This window comes from Nanorana parkeri, unplaced genomic scaffold (assembly GCF_000935625.1).
Source record: "Nanorana parkeri isolate BGI_ZX_2015 unplaced genomic scaffold, ASM93562v1 scaffold1040, whole genome shotgun sequence".
Taxonomy (NCBI): Eukaryota; Metazoa; Chordata; class Amphibia; order Anura; family Dicroglossidae; genus Nanorana; species Nanorana parkeri.
Genome location: NW_017307308.1, coordinates 596,290 through 605,380, shown reverse-complemented (window position 1 = coordinate 605,380; position 9,091 = coordinate 596,290).

Here is a 9,091-nt window from a genome sequence, read left to right as displayed (position 1 = left end):
GCTGGATCAGTAATCTGTATATAAGGTGACAGTGTGTGTCTTGTCAGATAGGGGAGGAGGAAGCAGTGCTGGATCAGTAATCTGTATATAAGGTGACAGTGTGTGTCTTGTCAGAAAGGGGAGGAGGAAGCAGTGCTGGATCAGTAATCTGTATATAAGGTGACAGCGTGTCTTGTCAGATAGTGGAGGAGGAAGCAGTGCTGGATCATTAATCTATATATAAGGTGACAGTGTGTGTCTTGTCAGAGAGCGGAGGAGGAAGCAGTGCTGGATCAGTAATCTGTATATAAGGTGACAGTGTGTGTCTTGTCAGATAGTGGAGGAGGAAGCAGTGCTGGATCAGTAATCTGTATATAAGGTGACAGTGTGTGTCTTGTCAGAAAGGGGAGGAGGAAGCAGTGCTGGATCAGTAATCTGTATATAAGGTGACAGTGTGTGTCTTGTCAGTGGAGGAGGAAGCAGTGCCGGATCAGTAATTTGGTGATTTGTATTCCCTCTTTGTACCTCCCCACTGCCTGCATCGGCCCCAATAAAACACTTTGCTGAGCATACGTAACCGTGGTAACACTGGAATGTAAATGACGTCGGGAGGAAGTTAATGTCTCTTCATATCATAATTAAGAAAAGTCGCCAGTCTGCGGCGCGGAGCTCGGGTCCCTCGTCGGGTGGCGCCGCTCAGCGCTCTGCTGTGCATGGCCGGCATCTTAAATCCCGCGTTGCTCATGCGTGTCACGTCGCCGCCGTCGCTGACCCTCCTCATCAGACGTCTCCGGAAGCCGCACGAGAGCCTTTAATCCTTTCATCTCAGACAAAGAGGCGGCGGGGGAATATGGCGAGATTGCTCGATGGCTGCCGCCGCCGACGCCTAGGAGAGTTATAGAAGAAGGAGCAGAGTCCTCCAGCAGAGCGAGGAAGGAGCAGAGTCCTCCAGCAGAGCAGAGTATATCAGGAGAGGAGAGTTATAGAGGAAGGAGCAGAGTCCTCCAGCAGAGCAGAGTATGTCAGGAGAGGAGAGTTATAGAGGAAGGAGCAGAGTCCTCCAGCAGAGCAGAGTATTTCAGGAGAGGAGAGTTATAGAGGAAGGAGCAGAGTCCTCCAGCAGAGCAGAGTCCTCGATGTGAAGAAGCCCCGTCGCTCTCCATACAGTGAGTTGGTCGGTGGGAATGTTATTGGAAGATTTGCCTTCACTCTATCTCTGGTGGTTGTATTTATTTCCTGTGCTCCTCGTCGCCATCTAGTGGCCATAATTGGATATTACATACATTCTACCTGGATGAAGATATTACGTTGGTACGTTGGTTGGTCACCATAGCCACAAAGAGAACCTTTGCCCCGAGAACTGTTCAGTGATTGTCCCCCTCGTGTCAATGATCTCTCGGTCACAACACCGGTTGGTGGCACCGCGAGTCCACATTCACTTTAAGTGCAAAAATATGTTTATGAAAGGGATTTTAAAAAAAGAGAGATTGTTGGCAGGAGAACACAAATTCTAATTCTTCCCCCACACACTCCCCCCCGGAGGAATTCCCACACGCAGTGCCTGGGAAGGACGCATCCCGGAGCGTTCAGCAAACAGCACCGTAAATGACTGCGCTTAATTACACCGCGACGCCGTCGCTTTAATTCCGCACATTACATTAGAATCATGTGATTATATTTTCCCGCAATGGAACTTCAGATGATTTTCCACCCTCACCGGCCGCGACTCGGATTAAGCCGCCTTTTGATGTGCGCCCGGCGTGCTGGGCCTTTGCTGTGATGGTTTCTTGTCGGCGTCGCAGGCGGATTAGAAGCCCCGTGAAGGGTCTGGCTTGTTACTGATACGTGAGACGTAAAACGGTTTTGTTCCCGGGCTTTCCGGCACATCGGGAAACTGAAGCAAATTGGATGCGGCTCGTTTACGGCGGCGCGTTCGGCTGTCCTCGGCGCCCCCGCCGTGGCTCTCTGGAGTCACCGCTGAGAATCCTCGCTGGGCGCTGGCGTGTATCAATCGGCTCTTATTTTGTTCCGGCAATAAATGATATAATTCCACACGAGGCAACAATAGCGCCGCCATTCCGCGCATCTCATGCCGGTCAACTCAGGATACGGAGAGGAATATATTCCCTGACGTGACAAAACTATCCTTGAACTCCACTCAGTGACTTTGTCTAGGCTGAGATGATGTTATCAGTCTGCTGCAGGCAGGAGTAAGGATTTCCTCAGTCCCCATTCCCACAGTGATCAGTCTGCTGCAGGCAGGAGGAAGCATTTCCTCAGTCTCCCCTCCCCCAGTGATCAGTCTGCTGCAGGCAGGAGGAAGCATTTCCTCAGTCTCCCCACCCCCAGTGATTAAAATAAAATTTTGTAACTTTGTGTCAAGTCACAAGGTGAGAGGCTGGTGAACCGGCAACAGGCTCATGTGCGGCCAAGGATAATTGATGTATGTGTGGAGCAAAGGCTGGCCAAAGTATTCGGATCCAATAGAAGAGATACTGGAGCTCAGATTGCTGATAAAGTGAATGCTGGTTCTGATAGAAGCGTGTCTGATCACACAGAGCTTCGCAGGTTGTTGTGTATGGGGCTTCATCGATGGAGATCAGTCAGGGTGTCCATGCTGACCCATGTCCAGCTCCAAAAGCGCCTACAATGGGCACGTGGGCATCAGAACTGGACCACGGAGCAATGGAAGAAGGTGGCCTGGTCTGATGGCATCATGTGGATGGCCGGGTGCGTGTGTCCCTTACCTGGGGAGGAGACGGCACCAGGATGCACTATGGGAAGAAGACAAGCCGGCGGAGACCGTGTGATGCTTTGGGCAATGTCCTGCTGGGAAACCTTGTGTCCTGCCATACATGTGGATGTCACTCTGACACAGACCACCAACCTAAACATTGTTGCTGATGAAGTACAACCCTTAATGGGAACAGTATTCCCTGATGGCAGCGGCCTCTTCCAGCAGGATAATGCGCCCTGCCACACTGCAAACATGGTCCAAGAATGGTTTGAGGAACACAAAAATGAGTCTGAGGTGATGACTTGGTCTCCAACTTCTCCAGATCTCAATCCATCATCTGTGGGATGTGCTGGAAAAACAAGTCCGATCCATTGAGGCCGATCACCGCACAACACACAGGACTTAAAGGATCTGCTTCCCATGGCTTGGTGCCAGAGACCACAGCACACCTTCAGAGGACTAGTGGAGTCCATGCCTCGACAGGTCAGTGAAAGGGGGACCTACTCAATATTAGTAGGTTATCATAATGTTGATTGGTGTACCGGCAACAGGGTCATGGGCAGCCATGGCTCATTGATGTACGTGGGGGCACCAAAGGCTGGCTCGTGTAGTCCGATCCAATAGAAGAGATACTGGAACTCAAACTGCTGATAAAGTGAATGCTGGTTCTGATAGAAAGGTGTCTGATCACACAGTGCTGATTGGTGTATATGTATAGCAATGCCCCCCTTCTGCCTACCCCGCAGTCTACTTTTGAACATCAATCCATCTCTAAGCTCTCTCTGACCTGGAAGCTCAGCCTGGATGACTGACAAAGCAATGAAACCAGAGGATCAGCATAACAGCCAAGCAAGTAACATTTTCAGCGGGGAACATCAGCAAAGGCACGGCTTCTACTTCTCTCATGACAGGTCCACTTTCAAGAGATGCTGATTGAAGGCAGGTTAGAGTGCTCAGAAGGTTCTATGGTAGGGGGGGGGCGGTTGGCATCCTATAGGGGAGCTCCGGGGTGCAGACGGCGGCTGCATTGTAATTGTTAGGCAGCTAATGAGCATTGACCCGAGGCCAGCTCCACTGTCAGGACAAACATGTCGGATCAATGGCAGCAGAAAGTGGAATTAATGGCGTTCTCCCGCAGAGTCGTCTCTAATAGAGAGAATTCATTGCGAGCCGAGCAGCCGGATTAGGAAGATTGGTTCTAATTCAAATTGAACATTGCTGTTTTCTGTCAGGTGACGAGGGATCAGTGGCATCGAGGGGGGGGGGGTCTTCATTGGGTAGAAATTGAACTTTACATTTAGATGCCATAGAGATGGGCAGGACACGTGGACAGATGTCACCAAATGAGACCCGGTGACAACATTTGTCCAGAATCGCTGACTGTCCCCACACTCCATTCTTTTTTCTGCAATGCAAAGCAAAATTTCGGGATTTATTGCCTAACTGAACCACAGCAATAAAAAAAAATGACAGCAATGACTGACAGCGAGGACGATGTTCTTACAAGGAATACACCGATACTGCTTTTTTTTTTGGTATCGAGTACCGATATTTTTTTATTGCTACTCGCCAATACCGTAAGTCCCATTAAGTAAGCCTGGCGGCGAGTCATTACACACTGCCTGGCTCCCTGATTAGTCGGAAAGCTGTCTCCATGCTCCCTCATCACCAAGTGACAAGGAAGCATGGAGCCAGCTTTCTGACCAATCAGGAAGCGGGGGGGGGGTTTGTATGGGGACCTGTGATTTCTAGTTACACTCTTTGCAGGGCCCACTTGAGACCCCACACAGCCCACCTGAGAGTGACCCTGCAGAGCCCGCTATAGACTCTCTATGGTGGGCTCTGCAGGGTCTCAGGCTGGACACACCCCTGCACACCTCTTACCTCACAGCCTCCTCCGTCACCGGGCCCTGCCTCCTCCTCGACTTTCACTGGCGGGCGTGCCGTAATCAAAGCTAAAGGCGGTCCAACGAAATATTAGAGTGCGGGACTTTACATCTAACCAGGCAGTGTGCATCAAGACACCCCCGGGTACTTATACTAGCTTCCATGAACTCACAGCTGAATAAATGGTTCTGCTTCCAATAGAAAGAAACGGACATCCTCCTCCTATGTGTATCAGACGTTGCTCTGCGGGAAGTACAAATTCTCATTCCTGGAACGCAACGCACACAGCGCCTGCTAAAACAAGCTGCACTACAACAAACATGGGGGGAGGGGGCAGTTTTTGGGGTTCTTTTGTAAGATATAATCTTTTGCAGAGATTTTATAAGGCGTTGGAAGATCTCTGTGTGTGACATAGAAACCGAAGTTCTGATTACAGAGGAGCAAATCCATTCATACATGGGGCAAAGATCCACTGATGTCTTACAATCTGACTCTTCAGTTCACACATTATTCACATGTTCTGATTGTATCTGCAGAAACATCGGCAGGAATTCTTTCACTATTGATTTATCTTTTTTTTTTTTTGGGACAAATTCCACAGAATGCAATGAGGAGATGTTTGTTTGTGATGCGAGATAAAGAAACTTTCCTTTTTTTATTTAAATGTATCCAAATCCAAGAACAGAAATGGAACACAGTGCAGCTTACCGGTCCATAGATGATGTGGCTGCATTTGTTTTATTTTCACCTGGTGATCCTGCTAATAGCACACTCATTTATTGTATCTATGAAGGAGGAGAGTTGTCACCCTAGGACACTACAGAACACCTCCCCCTCTTCATCTGCAGAACAGGTGGCCGGTTTCTTGTAGTTCACAGAGGTGTACTGAGCAGGCCTATTATCATTGCTTGGGATCAGAAGGGGTTTTCTTGCATTTATCCAACAGATATAACAAAACATGTTCAAAGGTTTATTTACCGAGGCCAAAGGGGAACAAATAAGAGACGTTCACTGTGCGGGTTTTATTATACACTTTAACCTTTGGTAAAGATCAGCAAGAAGTCCCCAAAGAGGATACGTGCACGGCCACACTGAGGGAGGATACGTGCACGGCCACACTGAGGGCGGATACGTGCACGGCCACACTGAGGGCGGATACGTGCACGGCCACACTGAGGGCGGATACGTGCACGGCCACACTGAGGGCGGATACGTGCACGGCCACACTGAGGGCGGATACGTGCACGGCCACACTGAGGGCGGATACGTGCACGGCCACACTGAGGGCGGATACGTGCACGGCCACACTGAGGGCGGATACGTGCACGGCCACACTGAGGGCGGATACGTGCACGGCCACACTGAGGGCGGATACGTGCACGGCCACACTGAGGGCGGATACGTGCACGGCCACACTGAGGGCGGATACGTGCACGGCCACACTGAGGGCGGATACGTGCACGGCCACACTGAGGGCGGATACGTGCACGGCCACACTGAGGGCGGATACGTGCACGGCCACACTGAGGGCGGATACGTGCACGGCCACACTGAGGGCGGATACGTGCACGGCCACACTGAGGGCGGATACGTGCACGGCCACACTGAGGGCGGATACGTGCACGGCCACACTGAGGGCGGATACGTGCACGGCCACACTGAGGGCGGATACGTGCACGGCCACACTGAGGGCGGATACGTGCACGGCCACACTGAGGGCGGATACGTGCACGGCCACACTGAGGGCGGATACGTGCACGGCCACACTGAGGGCGGATACGTGCACGGCCACACTGAGGGCGGATACGTGCACGGCCACACTGAGGGCGGATACGTGCACGGCCACACTGAGGGCGGATACGTGCACGGCCACACTGAGGGCGGATACGTGCACGGCCACACTGAGGGCGGATACGTGCACGGCCACACTGAGGGCGGATACGTGCACGGCCACACTGAGGGCGGATACGTGCACGGCCACACTGAGGGCGGATACGTGCACGGCCACACTGAGGGCGGATACGTGCACGGCCACACTGAGGGCGGATACGTGCACGGCCACACTGAGGGCGGATACGTGCACGGCCACACTGAGGGCGGATACGTGCACGGCCACACTGAGGGCGGATACGTGCACGGCCACACTGAGGGCGGATACGTGCACGGCCACACTGAGGGCGGATACGTGCACGGCCACACTGAGGGCGGATACGTGCACGGCCACACTGAGGGCGGATACGTGCACGGCCACACTGAGGGCGGATACGTGCACGGCCACACTGAGGGCGGATACGTGCACGGCCACACTGAGGGCGGATACGTGCACGGCCACACTGAGGGCGGATACGTGCACGGCCACACTGAGGGCGGATACGTGCACGGCCACACTGAGGGCGGATACGTGCACGGCCACACTGAGGGCGGATACGTGCACGGCCACACTGAGGGCGGATACGTGCACGGCCACACTGAGGGCGGATACGTGCACGGCCACACTGAGGGCGGATACGTGCACGGCCACACTGAGGGCGGATACGTGCACGGCCACACTGAGGGCGGATACGTGCACGGCCACACTGAGGGCGGATACGTGCACGGCCACACTGAGGGCGGATACGTGCACGGCCACACTGAGGGCGGATACGTGCACGGCCACACTGAGGGCGGATACGTGCACGGCCACACTGAGGGCGGATACGTGCACGGCCACACTGAGGGCGGATACGTGCACGGCCACACTGAGGGCGGATACGTGCACGGCCACACTGAGGGCGGATACGTGCACGGCCACACTGAGGGCGGATACGTGCACGGCCACACTGAGGGCGGATACGTGCACGGCCACACTGAGGGCGGATACGTGCACGGCCACACTGAGGGCGGATACGTGCACGGCCACACTGAGGGCGGATACGTGCACGGCCACACTGAGGGCGGATACGTGCACGGCCACACTGAGGGCGGATACGTGCACGGCCACACTGAGGGCGGATACGTGCACGGCCACACTGAGGGCGGATACGTGCACGGCCACACTGAGGGCGGATACGTGCACGGCCACACTGAAGGAGGATACGTGCACGGCCACTCTGAGGGAGGATACGTGCACGGCCCCACTGAGGGAGGATACGTGCACGGCAACACTGAGGGAGGATACGTCCACGGCCACACTGAAGGAGGATACGTGCACGGCCACACTGAAGGAGGATACGTGCACGGCCACACTGAAGGAGGATACGTGCACGGCCACACTGAGGGAGGATACGTGCACCGCCACACTGAAGGAGGATACGGCCACACTGAAGGAGGATACGTGCACGGCCAAACTGAAGGAGGATACGTGCACGGCCACACTGAGGGAGGATACGTGCACGGCCACACTGAGGGAGGATACGTGCACGGCCACACTGAGGGAGGATACGTGCACGGCCACACTGAGGGAGGATGCGCGATTGGGAGAGGTGCCCCGCCCCTTCCCTTCTGCAGCATCTGACGAATTCAGCCGCACGAGCACCGCAGGAGGACAGGACACAGGTCAGTGAGCCGATCGCGATCTACCAGCATTTGCTTTGCCATCGACCTAAAGGGCACCCCTAATCTACACTATATTGTCAAAGGTAAGTGGACCCCCCTCCAAATAATTGATTTCATGTTTCTCCAGTGAAGGGCACTGATAATGCTACAACATACAAGGACATTTTAGACAATTGTGTGCTTTTAACCTTGTGGTAAGAGTTTGGTGACGGCCCTTTTCAGGCCCAGCATGACTGTCCCGTGTATAAAGCCAGCTCCATACAGATAGGGTTTAACCAGTTGGGAGGAACTCAAGTGTCCTGGCCTCAACCCTACCGAACACCTTTGGGATGAATTGGAACGCCGATTGTGAGTCCGGTCTTCTCATCCAACATAACTACCTGACCACAAATTGGAACAAATTCTCAAGGACACCATCCAAAATCTTGTGGAAAGCCTTCCCAGAAGAGTGGAGACCAACTCTATGCTAATGGGGATGGTTTTGGAATGGGATGTCCAACCCAGCTCCATAAAGTCATGGTTAGATCAGTTTGATGTGGAGGCAATCGAGTGGCCTGCAGAGCCCTGACCTCAACCCTACCGAACACCTTTGGGATGAATTGGTTATGATCCAGGTCTTCTCATCCAACATACCTCATAAATGGGCACAACTTCCCACACACCCTCCAAAATCTTATGGAAAGCCTTCCTGAAAGTGGACAGTTCCATCTGTGACGGGGTCCAACCACCATAATGGCCAAAACCTTTAAGCCTGCGTAGATTGGTTAGCATTATAGAGAGTTGTGTTCAGTCCGTTTGAGAAGAGTTGAATTCTACATTGGAGGAGTAAAGCTCAGTCACCACGCGGCACGCAGCACCACGAGGCACGCAGCACCACGAGGCACGCAGCACCGCAAGGCACGCAGTACGGCAAGGCACGCAGCAGCACAAGGCACGCGGCACCACAAGGCACGC